The 18,306-nt window shown below is 32.9% G+C and overlaps 1 long non-coding RNA gene across 1 annotated transcript in view; it reads left to right on the top strand.

The window, feature by feature from the left end:
• The first annotated feature begins 3,906 nt into the window (after positions 1–3,906).
• Positions 3,907–18,306, top strand: part of LOC117685457 (uncharacterized) — a 46,428-nt gene continuing 32,028 nt past the window's right edge. Inside the window, exons 1-2 of the long non-coding RNA XR_010711292.1 lie at positions 3,907–4,234; positions 11,164–11,269. This is a non-coding gene — a long non-coding RNA (uncharacterized lncRNA). The remainder of the gene's footprint in view (positions 4,235–11,163; positions 11,270–18,306) is intronic.

Below are 18,306 nucleotides of genomic sequence, written 5' to 3'. Positions count from 1 at the left end.
GGATGTAAAATTAAGGTCATATACAATTAATTAGATTCTCATCGTGATTTGCAAAAAATATGGGGCAGGTGGGCAGATTTTACCTTTTTCACTGTTCATGATCTATAAAATAATAACTGCTATATTCTTTTAAGTTGTTGATACTACTTTGAGTACACAAAACCAGTTATAATGTTTTATTTTTATTTTATTTCTACTTAACTGTTAATACATGAAGATATTTGTATCCTTATGACAACAAACATGACTGGAGTCCAAACAATAATACATATGGTCAATTATCACTATTTTTACCCCATGCTCATTGACGACACAAGTTTAGTTCCATTCTAAAAATGTATGCATTATTAAAAAATTCCCAGGGGTGCTAACTGGGCAAATTTAGTTCCTTTTAGGGTATGGATGGAAAGAAGAGGGTTTGAAAAAAATACCCACAGGATATACCTTTAAAGGCACAATAGAAAGGGTGTAAAGAGGCCAATGTTTACACACATTGAAAAGTGCAAGTGGATTTTTTATGGTAGGGGTTATTTTAAGGGCCATGATCTCTGTCCCCTCTTGATTGATTTTCCTGTGGTTTGGATGTGTTGTTGGACTAGTGTCATTGTATAGGTATGCTTTATTTAATTGAGACAGATTTTTTTATATGATCTTTTGTTGTATAAAGGAATAAGAGGGAAAAATAATTGTGGTCTAAATCCACATGTTTTAAAGCAGCCATTAAAATGTTTTGAATTTTTTTTTTTTTTTTTAATTGGGTTTTTCATTTCACAACATATGTACATAATAATGATTGTAACATTTTTATAAACATATTACATAGATCTTTATACTATTTCTACTTAATAGTACAGTTTTGTATATTTCATATGAAGTGAAGCTGATTTTGAGAGAGAGAGAGAGAGAGAGATTATGCAGGTGGATTACAATACAAGTATAGACTATGTTATACTGAAAACAAACGAAATGATATGAGAGTTCACATCTATCAAAAAAAAAAAAAACAGAAAAATTAAACTTATCTCTATAACTACAATTTTTCACAGATATTCTGCCAGTGGCTTTCGTATTCCTTATAATTACATCTTTTCAACAGCAAATATTTTTCAGTTAAGATTCTTTCTGTTATGACCTTTTTCAAGGCATGTATATTTGGTGTCGGATTACTTTTATATTTACATGAAAAAATATATTGCTTCACAATAAGAGCTAATTTTTACATAGAAGGTACGTTTTGTTTTGAATTTTTTGTATACTGAGCCAGATTTTTTTTCCAGAATTTTTTTGTGCACAATTTTTTTTTCAAAACAAAATAAATTGCATTGGTGCGGGCCATTTTCAGAGGGGCGGGCAGGGATGAGAATCTAAAAATTAATTTCAGTGGCCTAATCCAAATCTTTACTCTAAAGTATCATTTTAGGCATAGATCATAAAGATAAGGAAAACTCACTTGAGCTTTCAACTCATCAGAAGTACATGTAATATAATGAATGATGTTAACAGCAATTACAATTAGCTGAAGTTTTATTGAAAAAAAAAATTGAAAAATCACTGTGGTGTGTTACTTACATTACGCAGAATTCCTTTCACTGTGACTGTTGCTTTTTGGGGCGTTTCCATCACTTGTTCAACAGAAAGTTCTGGAGGGTTGAGGTACTTGTTAATTTTGTCCATTTCAATGGGAAATTTTCCACACTCAAAAACCTTGAAAAATACGGAAATCATGAGACGTATGTCATTTTTCACAATAATGGTAATTAAAATAAAAAGCCGGAGTTTTTTTTTAAGTTTTAAAAGGTAATGTTAAACCAATATGTACATAGTTACATAAATATAAACTGTACATGCAGTTATTGTAAACTTACAATACTCATTGGGCCTTTGCTAATTATTGTAATTGTGTTTGTGCCAATAAAATTATTTTGTATTTGTATTTTAAACAGTTAATTGCCCTTTATTTGAAAAATTCCACCAGGGGGCGCAAGCATCTATCCTCCAATTTTGGATGATAAAATCCTTCAAGAAAGAACGAAGTTGCCTTGACCTGCTTAAGGGGCCCTAGTCAAGCCTCCGTTGTGGGGCATTTGAAAATTGAAAAAGATTTTTTATATGTTTCGTAGTATAATTTTATTCTTACCCTGGATGTCTCGTACAGGCGAATGGTGTCGCCTATGCTCACAGCTTTGATCAAATAAAATTTCCCTGTAAGGAGATTGTCTGTAAACTTCAGAGGGAATGTCATTTGTTTTATCCCTTTACTTGTGTTGTCGTATACTACGGTTTGCCCATACTCTCCTTTGTCCGTTTTCCTTTCCTGAGAGTTCGATACAATATACACTTTCGCGTCAACTCCTCTTGTCGCCATCTCGCTTTTGCAGGAGTTTGCTCGACACTGACTATATATACTTCTGTTCTTTTGGCGGGAATTGTCGCGGACGTCTGAGAAAACATTGGATTGAAACAGTAGTTAAAGGAAGTGTATTTTCAATCCACACCATGCAGCGTTTTCAAAATTAGCTGTATAAGTTAACCGATCGAAATAGTATGATTTCTAATCACCAAAGCGATTGAAAAATGTTTTCTTTCACCAAGAAGTATATAATCAGCAAATACTGATGAGATCCCAATTTGGGAGAGATTATACGCAACTTTAACGCAAGGCAAAGCATTATCCGATGATTTCAGAGAATCGGTCGATCGTCACAAGTCTGAAATCAAATGGGCCACGATTCTTGCATGAATCGGGGTTTATTCCCAGAAGAGAATAATACAGTACAGATTCCGGTTTAATAAACTAAAATTATACCCAGATAAAAATTGTCTTCTTTTTTTCTCTAATTCAATGTACATACATAAGATATGCGAGTACATTGTTTATATACATGTTGCTATTCGTACACTTAGTCTAGCAAAAAAAAAATAAGTTCACTAAACTTTCATTATAATAGATATATTATAGTATATAATTATAAGTGAAATATAACTATTTTAAAATAGCAACTTACAACAAAAATTAATTAAATATATTTTACCAATATTGCACAGCTATCTGAAGTTTTTAAAAATTATACCGGAATTATATATAACAATACTTTCATATATTCTGTTCTTTATTACTGTTTTAATTTAAAGTTTTATCAGACGTCCATGGTTTCAACCTGTTCCCGTCCCTTTCAAACGTTTTAAATGACTGTAACAGGTGAAATTGAAGTAAGCTGTAAATTTTTGATCTTGCCACTTAATGTTCCGCGGTCTTACTGACCGTAACTGGTGAAATTGACGTAGCTGTATATTTCCAACTTTGCCAGTCTAATAATTTTAATTTATCTTTGTGCTTGTTTGTAGATTGTTGGTTTATAGAAAAGAGAGAGAGAGAGAGAGAGAGAGAGAGAGAGAGGGGGGGGGAGGGGGAGAGAGAGATGCACAACACATTTGTATTTTCCTAAGCATTACAACATCCGTGCATTACATCTTTTCACCACACATTTCAAAATGTACCCCAAAACAAGTGTGCCTGTAATCGCAAATTGCTTTTTAACTTTTATATTTTTCTGCTTGTCAAAGATGTTTTATCAAGATCATGCACGGATCTATATAGAGGGGTTAGGGGTTGGGGGTGGGGAGTGGGGTCGGACCCCACTCCCACCCTGAGCCGCACTGTCAAAGACAATTTTCCCTAGAAATTTTTCTGGATCCGCGCATGAAGGTGTCTATTTATTTTTCCAACGCCCACTCTTGCATGCTATTGAATTTCAACAGTGAACTGACAAACAAAATTAATGTGACTGACACAAAAGCATATTTGCATGATTTGGTGAAAGATATTGCGTGCAAAAGGAAGTATATTCATTGTCAATTGAACCAGGGACGTATATACTTAGTATATACGTCCCTGATTGAACCAAGTGCATTTCTAAAATGTATCACCTGTATCAGTGCAATTTCGGCTTGGGCGACCTTTAAAGTTTAATTTTGCGAATTTTTTAATGAATTTGGACAATTTGATGAGAACGCAGGGCGAGATTTTTACGAACGACTTAATTTAACATGACGTCACGCGTCATCGACATTTCCTGTCGTATGGATTAACAGTGAAACCGACTTCAGAGAGTGGGGAGACGTTTATCATATACATAGACATATTACGGGAATTTTTGTGCAAAGTCTTCATAAGTCTTTTAATAGTTGAAGATAAAGACCATTTATTAGTTGGAATAGCTGTCTGTAAAGATACGTAAGTATTTTAAAGAGTACGGGGTATTGTGCATCAGAGACATGTCTCTGTTGTGCCAGTTGTGCATTGAGAAAAGTTGCAATTATCATACCCAATACATCCTCTTGATTTAGATTCATTGCTTGAAATTATTTTATGCTATTCAAAAATAGCTTGATAAAGCTATTATATAAACGGTGTGACAAGTTTTGTTTTTGGAAATAGCTGAACAAATTGCGATTTTTTTTTTCATTCAGTGCTTATGAATTTCATATGTTCATGTATTGAAATTTTTGCTACTTTTAAGTATTTAAAAGATCGGTTCCTTGATGTTAATGTTTCTAATTTCACACTAATTTGTTAACAGCTGGTTAAGACATCGGTGAAACAAGTCGTATTTCTTGATTTAAACACATTTAAAACTTAAGTGGTTTGCACATAGTCAATTATTTTCATTAAAATTACTTTTAATTAAAACCTTGGAAAGTTTTTAATTTGAGTTTAGGAGCAATAAACATAGACGAGCATCAGTCATTAAATGATCGTGTTAAAATTGTCAAATATAATGGCTGCCAATGAGCTGGAATAATAGTTTTTAGCCCCTAGTACCACTGATTCATCTTTCATTTTTCACTGATTTTCTTATATATGTGTGTAATGTGTTTTATATATATATGTGCACACACACACAGTACCATCAACGCAGATCCCGTATTTTCCACGCACCCCCACGGTCCAAATTGCAACGCGGTTTAAAACAGGGGTCTCAGGTAAAACCGCGTACCCCCGCGGTTGGGTCGTCCAGCAAATCAACACCGCTGCGGTCTTGACGATAAATTACAGGTGAAAAAAGGATCGGACTGAAACACGAGTTATCTCCCTCGACTAAAAAAATAATAGACAGCTACTCGTAACTACATGTATACATGTATATAATTTCATGTAGTGGAACTATTTAAAATAACATATGATGGATTTTTAAAATGTTGAATTTATTGCATGTGTTTGATTAAAATCATTCATCAATTCTATTTCATTTATTAGTTAAATTAATTGAAAGGATTACTCCACTGTTAAGAATTCATTCAATTACAGGTGACACATTAATGTCTGGCAGTCAAGATTTATTAAAAACTACATGTAATGAACACTTATTATAGGAACAATATGTCACTCAAACTTAGATTTTTTGGGTGCGTCTTTTAACCCCAAGGAACCCCAAGGAAACCCCAAGGAACCCCAAGGATACCCCAAGGAACCTCAAGGATACCCCAAGGAACCCCAATGACAAAAATTAATAAATTTTAATACTCAAGGGGTCTTATTGGACTTCAAGGGTCACCTCTTAGTACCCCAAGGGTACCCCAAGGAACCCCAAGGATACCCGTAAGAACCCCATGGAACCCAAACGATAAAGTTATTAACCAGTGATACCCTAGGGTCTCATTCAAATCAAAGGCTTACCCCAAGGTACCCTAGTGATAGAAATTAATAACTATTTATACCCAAGGGGTCTCATTTGAATCCAGGGGTCACCTTGTAGTACCCAAGGATACCCCAAGGAACCCCAAGTAAACTCATAAGAACCCCAAGTAACCCCAATAATAGAAATTAGTAACTAGTGATACCCCAGGAGTCTCATTATACCCCTATACCCCCACAAATGAAGTTTAGGGGGGTATATTGGTTTCACCCTGTCCGTCCGTCTGTCCGTCTGTAGATGCAACTTTGTCCCCCCTATAGACTTTTTTAATTACTGCATGGAACAGTCTGAAAATTTATACATATGTTGATCACCATCTGAAGATGTGCACCTGTAATTTTTTTAGGATCAGACAAGATTTAATGATTTTATGACAGTTTTCATTTTCTTTATTCTATATATTGTTCACTGATGTTGAAAAGTAAGGGAGGTAATCCTTACAGATTTTATTAATTAATTTATAGCATTAAAACAGCCTAAAATATATTTATATAAATACATTCAAATGGAGGTTTTTTTGTCTTTATGCGTTAACTAAATTTATCTTTTATTAAAGTATTCTATCAACTGACAATGCAGAATTTTTGTTTGTCAATGATAAATTCTTAGGAACTGGCTGAATTCATTTGTCCCAAGGGGGCCATTATCTGAGCCATGGTTTAGATGGAGCATGTGTGTATGGAAAATTGATAATCTGTAAGGTGTATCAAGAGTTATAAATCTGTATGATTAGGGTATCTTTTGGAGTTCCTTGGGATTTATGTGGGGTTCCCTAGGGTTTATAGAGGTTTTTAGAGGCGTGTCTGGGATACCAATGAGTCCCCAGTGGTATCAAGAAATTTTAATTTTAATTATTAGGCTATATCCTTGGGGTTCCATTGGGTTCTATGGGGTATCAAGTTTTATGAATCTGTATTATAAGGGTATCCTTTGAGTTCCTTGGGGTATCCATGGGGTTCCGTGGGATACCTAATGGTGTCTTGGATATCAAAAAGCCCCAGGGTGTATCCAGAGATATAAAATTGTGTTATTAGGGTATCCTTGGGGTTCATTTGGGTATCAAAAGTTATATTACTGGGTATCCTTGGAGTTCCTTGAGGTATTCATAGGGTGTGTCAGGGATAACAATGGGGTATCTGTATTATTACTATTAGAGTACTATTAGGGTATCCTTTAGGTTTCTTGGGGTACCCATGGGGTTCCCTGGGATACCTTGTGATTTGTCTAGGATATCAAAGAGACCCAAAAATTATCAAGAGATATCCTTGATATATAACTCTCTTGATATCCTTGAAATTCCGTAGGATATCAAGAGTTATAAAATTTATATAACCAATACATGTATAAGAGTATCCCTAGAGTTCCTTGGGGTATCCGTGGGTTTTGTCTGAGATACCAATGAGTCCCCAGGGTTATCAAGAGTTTTAAATTTGTATTACAACGTATTACGGTATCCTTGGGGTTCTATGGAGTATCAAGATTTATGATTCTGTATTATTAGGGTATTCTTGGAGTTCCTTGGGATATCCCTGGGGTTCCCTGGGATTCTTAGAGGTGTATCTGGAATACCAATGAGTCCCCAGGGTTATCAAGAGTTTTACATTTGTATTACAATGTATTACGGTACCCTTGGGGTTTTATGGAGTATTAAGAGTTATGATTCTGTATTATTAGGGTATTCTTGGAGTTCCTTGGGATATCCCTGGGGTTCCTTGGGATTCCTAGAGGTGTATCTGGAATACCAGTGAGTCCCCAGGGGTAACAAGAGTTTAAAATTTGTATTATTAGGGTATCCTTGAGGTTCCTTGGGGTTCTATGGTGTATCAGGAGTTATAAATCTGTATTATTAGGTTATCTTTGGGGTTCCTTGGGGTATCAATGGTAAGGGGTGACCCTTGTACTCTAATGAGACCCACTTGGGTATCAATAGTTATTCATTTCTATCATTGGGGTGTCATTGGGGTTCCTTGGGGTATCCTTGAGGTTCCTTGGGGTTCCTTGGGGTTAAAAGACGTGCCGGATTTTTTTACATGGTGACAATTGTGTAACATGGTATTTTTTTTTTAGTAAAGAAATTGTAGAGTGTCATGTCTCACAAAGGTGACAGAAAGTTGCAATTTTTTAAAATCTAAATCTAATTTAAATAACAGTTATTATTCAGGTCCTTAACATATCTTTTAGATTAGAAAAACATGTGGTAGGCTTACTTAATCAGGTCTGCAATCTGGATCTATTACACAGATGTATTAATAACATCTATAATGGTAGGATAGACAGAGATAGTGAATGCACAATTCTGGTTGCTAATATTTTGAGACGGCCATTGCAGTACAATTTATCTATCAACGGACTAAGAGCAATATAATTTCTGCTTAATATGCTCATACAGTTATTTTCATTTGATAGTAAACAAACAAAAGAAGCGTTTCTGTATAATGGCGATGTATTGAATTATGATAGCCAATGTTCTTCCTGTATGAAATGTGACAAAATTCCGTTGGGGTGTATAGTAATAGGGTCGTATATATGAGTCAATGATAGTTTTTCACAAAAAATTTTTATAGGAAAAATGTGCATATAATATTCGGCAAATTACTGTTAACACATGTCAGAGAAAGATGATATACAAACAAACAAAGCTTTGTATTCAGCATGCTTTAATGGTCTTAATCTTAAAATGCTCTTTAATATAGCTACAATCTCGGCAAGTTTTCTACAAATATACAGTACTGTACATGGTTGAAACTGTAACATGGCTTTGTCCATGATCATTTCAACAATGTTGTATAGATTAGTGTTGTTACATAGTTGCCGACTATCGAAAAATCGTCGCTGAAGGCAGCAAGTTGGCAACAATCAATAGTAAGTTTTTATCATCGATAGTCGCGAAAATTCAGTCACGTGACACTCTAACGGATGACCTTTTACTGCGTAGCAATATCCTTAAAAAGACTAAAGTATTATCAGAGATATAAATAACTTGTTATTAATGTCTCTGGTATTATATACAGTGGCCAACCTAGGGGGCGACCTGCTCGGTAACTTCGCCGGAATTTCCAACGAAAGAGAAGTTAAAGTCGCACTTTATTCTGAGTTTACGATCTTGTTAATTTAACCCAAATGCAATAAAATGATAATTATCAAATTCATAAGACGTTTTTATAAGCTCAGTTAGACCCTGTTGTGATTAGTAACTTGCAACTGTCTTATCTTCATGTGTTATAAAAATAGGTGATACTGTGCATTGAAAATTACAATCGATGTTTTTTACATTTCATGCCATTATTACAATTAAGTTTGATACTTGTAATTAGTTAATAATACTGCCAAATTATTGCTAAAATAATCATAAAACGTTTGTTTACAGTTGTCTTCAAAATTAAACAGATCTGCTACATAACGGTTGTAATTGGGTTAAGGGTTGCACTAAATATACCTCCAAAACACAAAAAAGTACATGGACTGATTTTATTTGTCATTTAAGGATTACGTTCACTCAGGGTTTGAGATTTCAAAAAATATTTTTACAAAGTTCAATATCTGAAGTCCAAAGTTGTTTTAAAAAAACAAAATAACAACGTTATTAACAAATATCGATATTGATATCCATGATTTGTTTATTTGAGGAAGATATGCTCCGACAAAGGTAGATTAATATTAAAACAGAGGAAATTCAGACGAATTTTTTCATTTTCTTTTTTTCTCTTAAAAACTTTCTGTTGTGATGTAATTGCAAAGGTTAAGTTTCTATATGTTTTTTCATATCATTTTACATATTTTATGGTTGTATTTACTCGTCAATAATTTTATATCACTGGCTGGCACGCGATTGTAAAAATCTTTAAAATACATGAAATCGATTCAAGATAAAATATCTCGAAATTTTGATCATTAATCTTATATAATGTTAATGTCAACAAAATACAGACAACAAAAACAGTTTTAGACAGTCAATGGTTTGGAGTTCCTATTAGTGAGTTTTTTGTAAAACTCGATCAAAAATGGGTACAATTTTGGAAATTGATAGAGGAAATTCGGACGAAATTAAACTTAAAATATGAGCTTAAAACAATTCAGTTAAATATAAAATTAGTAAAGTTATTCGTATTTTATCATTTCCCAACCTACAAATTGTTTTATTTATTTTTAATAATTACAAAATAAAGAAAACCTTGAAAATGGTGGACAATTTTGACAAATTTTGACAATTTTTTCAAAAAAAATTCAGAGGTCTGACATTAGCAGAAAAAGTAGGTCATTGACCTAGTCATTTGAAAGTGAAAAAAAGCACCACAAGTGTGGGACTACAATGTAGAATAAGTAGTTTTTCGTTCCTATTAGTGGATTTTTTTTCGCCCTTGAGTAAATGTAATAAGAAGAAGTGCAAAACATTAATATATAAAATGTGTGAATGTATCAGATCAATTAAATTTAACAAACTGGATAAGGTTTTACAAATTTTAGAAGTGTTATTGTCCCCCGCCGCAAGGCGGAGCGGGGACATAGAAATGCCGGGTGTCCGTCTGTGTGTCCGTCCGTCATACTTTTTTGTAAGCGCTCTCATGCCTACAAATTTTGACGGATTTTCATTGAATTTATACCAATCTTTATACCACTATTACCTTGGTCAGGTTCGAAAATCAGCATTGGTCGATATTTTTTGTTGGAGTTATTGGTTTTGACCACAATAATGACTCTGTTTTATCCAAAAATTGACCTTGTAAGCGCTCTCATGCCTACAAATTTTGACGGATTTTCATTAAATTTATAGCAAATGTTTTTACTACTAATACTTTGGTCAAGTTCGAAAATCAGCATTGGTCGATACTTTTTGTTGGAGTTATGGGACTTTGACCACAATAATGACTCTACATTTTATCCAAAAATTGACCTTGTAAGCCCCCTCATGCCTACAAATTTTGATGGATTTACATGAAATTTATACCAAATGTTTATACCACTAATACCTTGGTCAAGTTCCTAAATCAGCCTTGGTCGATACTAGTATACTGCTTGACCGGCGGGGGACCCAGGAATTCTATTCTTGTTTTTATTAATATCTTGCTTCTAATCCAATATCAATTAAAATTTTGCCCTATGTTGGCCTCTAAGTATAATATTAAATTCATTTGAAAATAAGTTAATTAAAAAAAATATTTATATATAAATTTAAAAAAGGTATTTTCTTTTATGCTGGTATCTTTCACTCTTTGACAAAATGGAAAAAAAAATTGTGCTGGAATTTGAAAGTTTACATAATCGATTTTATAATTGATTGTGAGCTGCCGATTCAATTTGATAATCGATAGTAAAATTGTTCCGATTTTATAACACCAGTAGAGATGTTGTTTAAGTTACAAGCGATATTTTATTATGTATTAAAGCGTCTCCGGGATATAACATATGAAACCTAAACTTTAAACCAATATGATGGATGCATAATTTTGTTTTGATTTGTAAATTTTAGAGCAGAGCCATTTTTCTGCCTTGTAACCCAGGAGGAGTACTTATTAATATCAAAGAGAACACGTGTAGAAAATCAAGGTTGCTGTGAAGGTGTGAACAGCTATAAGGTGAGCACTAACAAATCAATTTTTTAAAGATTTTTAGCAAATTATTGTTTAGATGGAACAAAAAGGGGCATGGTCACAATTTTGGACAATATTTAGTTTTCTGTTTTTAATTATTTTTAGCTCACCTGAGCTGAAAGCTCAATGTTAGCTTTGTCTGTTGTCTGTCTGTCAGTAAACTTCATTTTCAATATCTTCTCCATAACCACTGGGCCAATTTCAACCAAAGTCTCTCTTAGGGAAAGGGGATTCAAAGTTGAGAAAATTAAGGATCTCTCTCTTTTCAAAGGGAGATAATTAAGATTTATTGAAAAATTTTGAGAAATTGTTAAAAATCTTCTTCTCAAAAAATATTTGAACAGGAAAGCTGAAACTTATGTGGAAGCATCCTCAGGTAGTGTAGATTTAAAGTTGTGAAAATCATGGCCCCCTGGGTAGGTTGGGGGCCACAATGGGGGGTTGAACTTTTAAATATGAATATATAGAATAAATCTCCAAAAATCTTCTTCTCATAAACTAACCAGCCAGGAAAGCTGAACCTTGTGTGGTGCATCCTCAGGTAGAGTAAATTCAAATTAGTTCAAATCATGATCCCGGTGGGGGGGGGGGGGGGGGGGGGGGGGTTCAAAATTGGGAAGAGACAAAAATTTAGATAGGAATATAGTATCTTTAGTGAAAGCAACCTCTGATAAGGCCAAAAAAAAATATTCCTGTTTCCTGTCACTTGACCAAAAAAATTAGGGTAGGTAGGTAGGAAAAAAAAATTATTTTTAAAAACTTGGAGCATGTGTGTAATAATGAGAGAGATGTATATTCCCAGTGTTCATAAATACCCGTAGATGATTTAAAATTTCCAAAGGTCTTTGTATTGTTGATGCATGTAATGTATAGAAAACAACAGGCAAAGAAAAAAATAGATTAATTTTTTAATTAAAAATAAAAACTGATATTATTTGCAAAATTTAATCTACGTGTATGAATGTATTTATCCTTTTCTGGATAAATATTTTTGTATTGTATTAGGCCAAAAAAAAAAATATTCCTGTTTCCTGTCACTTGACCAAAAAAATTAGGGTAGGTAGGTAGGAAAAAAATTTTATTTTTAAAAAATATTTTATTTTTAAAAACTTGGAGCATGTGTGTAATAATGAGAGAGATGTATATTCCCAGTGTTCAGTATGTAAATAGATGATTTAAAATTTCCAAAGGTCTTTGTATTGTTGATGCATGTAATGCATAGAAAACAACAGGCAAAGAAAAAAAAATAGATTAATTTTTTAATTAAAAATAAAAACTAATATTATTTGCAAAATTTAATCTACGTGTATTGAATGTATTTATCCTTTTCTGGATAAATATTTTTGTATTGTATTAGCTTAATGTCAATATCAACATGATTAATTAAATCACTCTCTGTACTTCCATGTATTTGGGGTATTAGTCCAACCCTTTGACCCACTTACTACCGTACGTTATGTAGAGGATCTGTTTAATTCTCAAGATAATATAGAAAGCAGTTTTATGATAATTTTAACATTTATTGCAGTTATTAACCAATATCAGGTTATTGACTAACTGTAAAATCAGGATTTAAAGTAATAAACATTGTTTTTGTAATTTCCAATATACAGTATGTTGTTACATCACCCGTATTTATAACCCCTGAAGGTAAGATAGTCGCAAGTTATTCACCACAAGGTATAATTATGCAGTAAAAATGTAGATTAATTTTCTATCATTCTTTCGCCAGTGAGGTTAATTTACACGATTATGAACTCAGAAGACTTGGTCATTTTCACTTCTCTTTCTGAGGAAATTCTGGTGAAGTTACCGATCACCACCATGATCACAAAAAAACTTTTAGGGTCGGAGGGTAAAAGATAGGGTCGGTTGGGCGACAGGAAACAGGAATAATTTTTTTTTTGGCCTAATGTAGATTCAAATTTGTTCAAATCAAAATCTCTAGGAGTAAAGTGGAACCACATTGAGGATCCAATTTCTACAAAGGAAAATGTTTTAATATATGCAAGCATTTTGATATACTTCGTCAGAACTTCCGAAGTGGTCACCTTTCGTATGCGGTGATTTTATTTCATCCCGATAAAAAATCCTATATTGTTGCCCTCTAAAGAGCGGTCAATTGTCTAAAGCAGTCATCATATTTTGATCTGAAACTGTACAGTTAACATGTATTAGGCAGCTATTTTGGTCGGTCACATGATTTATACCAAAGGATTTAAAACATGGCTTCCGAATTTCAGGTAATAAATGTAAACAATAATTATACGCCTGAGGTGAGACAACCCAAATTAATCGATGTACTTATAATACATTGTACATAATTGGTAGATAAAATAGATACGAATGTGAATCAAGTAAATTGTTTAAACATGTATTAACAATATTTGATTTATAAACATGAATGAAATAGGTGTCAAAAATGTCCATGGCCAGGCAAGAGAAAAATGCTCGATTTAATGATATGATTTTGACTTCAAATACAGTCTGTAAAAAAATAAATTGTTGATTTGTATTAACAGTGTTTGTTTTTCTAAATATATTGTACTAATGAAAATAGTTAGTGTTATTACTGTGAAAATGTCAGTGACAAGGTTTTACCACGTAAAGACTTTTTTCAATAATTTAAAAAATATAAACAATTGCATGCACAATGCATTGTTATGTATTTGTACTTATTTGTGAATATAATAGATACTCAATAAAAAAAATTCAATTACTTTATCTATCATTTTGATACATTATGCTAAATATCAAGTATATAATAAAAGAAATTATCCAATAATTGTTTTAGTAAGGTATTTGATGATGGCAGATTCGTTAGTCTCTATTCAAAGGTCACCTCTGTTAAGCGGTCCTTTTGGGTGCCTCCCGCAAGTAACTGCTTAATACAAGTTTGACTGTATTGCTGATTCTTTAAAATTGTTTAGAATCATCTATGACCCCTGGATTAAATTCTTGGGACTCGCAAGAGGTTTAGAGTTTGATGAAGGTTTATACTACATGTATATATAAACAATTGTTTGGGATGTTTTTGAGAACTGCATAGCTCAACGTGTGATATGGCTATAAAATCATCCTGTTTTAAAAGGGACCTGATTATAAACATAAGAATATCCTGGGGGAAAAATAGATTTTTATTTATACAGGATCTACATGTTTTATACTACTTGGCTGATAGTGTGTATTGTGACTCCATTTAGGTGATTTTATGATGCCTATTGATTTCAGGTGAGCGATGTGGCCTATAGGCCTCTTGTTAATGTGTACATTACTTAAGAATGGTATTTCTCACGGTCATCCAAAATTAGCCATTAAGTTATAATCATGATACAGACGTAACAATCCCTTGTTTCATATGAACAAAGCCCATGCTATGCTTTGTATACTATGTTTATATTTATGCTCTAGAGAAGATGTACTGTTTTACTTTTTATGCCCCTCCCATGAAATGGTTGGGGTATATAGTGTTACCCTGTTTCTTTATTCCATCCTTCTTTCATCGTTCACTTTCTGATCATTATCTAAACATCCATTGCACACATTTAAAGTGAAATTATATATATATATATATATATATATATATATATATATATATATATATATATATATATATATATATATATATATATATGGATGTATGTTATGAATATACATGTTGAGTTCGAAGTTGGTTGGTCTGATGATTTTTGACAGAGTTATGCCTCTTGAACTTCGTTCGAAAAAAAATGGGAAATTCACTTTCCAATCATTAATTCAACAACCGTTGCACACAATCAACTCAGATTTGGAATATGAATGTATCTTATGAATATATAGGTTGAGTTCAAATTTGGGTTTGGTCTGATGATTTTTGACAGTGTTATGCCTCTTGTACTTTCCGATTATAATCTCAACAACTGTTGCACACATTGAACTCAGATTTGGAATATAGATGTATCTTATAAATATATTGAGTTCGAATTTCGTATTAACCAAAAACTGTAATGCTAATTTGATCAGAATTAAGGCAATTGTTGCTCAGGTGAGCAATGTGGCCCCTGGTCCTCTTGTTTTTAAAATTAAAACCTTTTTTATGATCAGCATTTACGATGATTTAAAATCCAAGATGTAGAATGAGAACATTTCAGGTGGACACAATAGTTCGAATTTCGTATTTTCCAAAAACTGTAATGCTAATTTGATCAGAATTAAGGCAATTGTAGCTCAGGTGAGCGATGTGGCCCCTGGTCCTCTTGTTTTTAAAATTAAAACCTTTTTTATGATCAGCGTTTACGATGATTTAAAATCCAAGATATAGAATGAGATCATTTCAGGTGGACACAATAGTGTTTTTGAAAATGAACAAGGAATTGTACTCGTGAAAAGATGAAAACTAAATAGTGGTAAATACCTGGTATTTTCTGATACATAATTGATAATTGAACAGAATGTTCATAACTTACTACTGCTTTGATTGTTTTAATAGTAATAACACTCTGCTGAATAACGGTTACTGTGTATACCTGCAAAGCTAAATGTCTTTATTAAAATACAAAACTTAAATTGACTAATTGTGATATTTACCGTTTTTTCCTTTTTAAATTAAGTCAGTCCTGTTAATAGGGTAAAGAAGCCTGTTTTTAGCAAAAAAAATTTTTTTAAAGTATAAATAGGTTGACTGTGAAGACTTGATAAAAAAAAATTACTGCAAGTTTGAATGAATAAATGGTTTATAACCATTTAAACAGGAGCTTGGACTTTGGGTAGTTGTGTCAAACAGCAATGTGACGTAGGCCTGTCTATTTCATTGTTTGCCATTGAGCCATGGCTCTTTGAAATCAACACAATTTGTCCGGCAATTTAGCTAAGACTACGCAAACGGTGTATATTTCTCTTGAAACAGCTTTATTCTTAACTTGTTTTGACACAAGAAGTAGGTAGCTTCATACTTCTGAAAGTCCAAGGTCTTGTTAAAATGGTTCTAAACCAATAACGTTATGATACATGTATTAGCTAGCCTTATATCTTATTTTACAGTTTTAAAGGAAAATAAAATTCATTCCTAAATTCACACCTTGTAAGAAAATGTCTAAATTGCATTAAAATTTTCAAACAAATTTGTTCTGTACGGCCGGATTAATTTAAATTGTTTGTTTATTGCTTCCCTGCCATATGTGCAAACTGGTGTTAACCGGGAGATAGCAACCTAGCCTGACATCATGAATACGGTATTACATGCAACCTTGTGTCTTTGGTGTTGATTGAGTCTAAAGTAACATATGAATTAGTTCACCGCAGATTTCATTTCACCCACTAATGTTACTATCCATGTATTCATTGTAATTATTTCTTAAGATTTTTGGATATATCCTATTGTATGGTGCAAACAGTTTTGGATTTATTTTATTTTCCATCAACTGATTGGAATTAAAATGTTCCCATGCAAATGAGAGCCTGCCATTGCTGAAAGTAATTCTTATATCGGTGCCGATGATGAAAAGTGGGAAAAATTCAGGGAGAATTTGAAAATTGGCAAAAAAAAAGTTTAATGGTGAGGGTAAAAAATCGGGACGGTCAGGTGACCGGAACCACAGATAATTTGCTATTATGGCGTCCAGCGAAGCTCGAAAGCCATCTAGGGATCGTACGTCCGGAAGTTGCCAACATTTTTAGGAGCCAAACAACTCAAATGAGTGCAAAGTTTTCTTATGTGTTTGAAGAAAAATAGATGACATACTTCAATTTTCAGCAGAACTATACATCAACAAAACAAGTTTGCAGATTCAAAATGGTTGCCGTCTTTGAAAATGTTCACATTTTATTGAAAACAATATGTCTCGGTTTCAGCGGATGAATACACTAGCACTGAGACACATGCGATAGCTGGGCTTACATACTCAATTTGGTTATGAAATGTACCAGCCTGCAAAATAGATTATTTTGTATCCATATCGAAAATTGACAATGCACAAATGTTTGATCTTGTAGAAACAAAACTTCCTAATCGAGCGATAAGTACATCTAGAACCAAAAGTTATTTTAAACTAACTAGTGAACAACTTTCAATTTGTAAACAACGTGAATGGGTGCTTTCTTTTATCTACCCCTGATCTTTTCGGCCCGTGTCATTTGAACCCTTGTGAATTTTAGATGAAATTGATAATAAGAGACAGAGTGGTTATCAACAGTATACAATATATAGAATTAAACTCAATCATAATTTTAATATTTATTTCCATATAAATAGAAAAAAAAATCAAAAAATTTTAACTCCTAAGATATTTCTAAACTTAAATTTTCAATTGAAAATTCAAAACTTTTTAAGAATTAGGTGAGCAAATTTGTAATGAATTGTAATTTTATTAGTTATGTGATAAAAAACAATTTCTATTTTTTTTTCTAAGTTGACTTAAATGTATTTTTTTTTTAAATTGATTTAATACTGATAATTTATGAAAAAAATACCAGCTTTTGAACTTGGTCATTTTTGGCAAAATATTGCATATGGGGTACTCCATTTCACTGGATATGGGTTGACATGGATTATGGATACAGTTCGCATATAAAAAGAAAACCCTGTTTGCTGTCACATTGACAGCTTTCACTTGTTTAAAAAATTATTTAGGTTTTTACTCTTCAAATTAACTTTTAACTCGACGCCATTGTGGCCTTTCAGGCCTGTGATTTGGCCTTATGACTTATTTAGGTAAAAAAAAAATTGGTAATGTCTTAATTCCTAATTGACCATTTGTCAAATGATTGCAGTAGCTATGCCATAATGCTTGTTGACTGTTATTTACATGTTTGAATTTTGTTTGGTTTTTTTTTAATATTAAAGATGCCAAAGAGAAAGTCATTGACTGGAAGAAAAGAGCGAGAGAAACGCAAGTTGATGAAAAGGCAACAGAGACAGGATGACATCCCTCAAGATGAGATTAGATCAGAGTCTCCTGCTGACTTAGGTCCTCCTGGGCAAGGTTTGATTGGGTTACCTCCTGTTAAGGAAAAACCCATGGCCAGGGTGCAGGCCTCTCCTTGTG

Source organism: Magallana gigas, chromosome 1, assembly GCF_963853765.1.
Source record: "Magallana gigas chromosome 1, xbMagGiga1.1, whole genome shotgun sequence".
In the NCBI taxonomy this organism is placed as follows: Eukaryota; Metazoa; Mollusca; class Bivalvia; order Ostreida; family Ostreidae; genus Magallana; species Magallana gigas.
The sequence above is the reverse complement of the archived record's forward strand: the minus strand, read 5'-3'. Positions and strand labels throughout refer to the sequence as shown.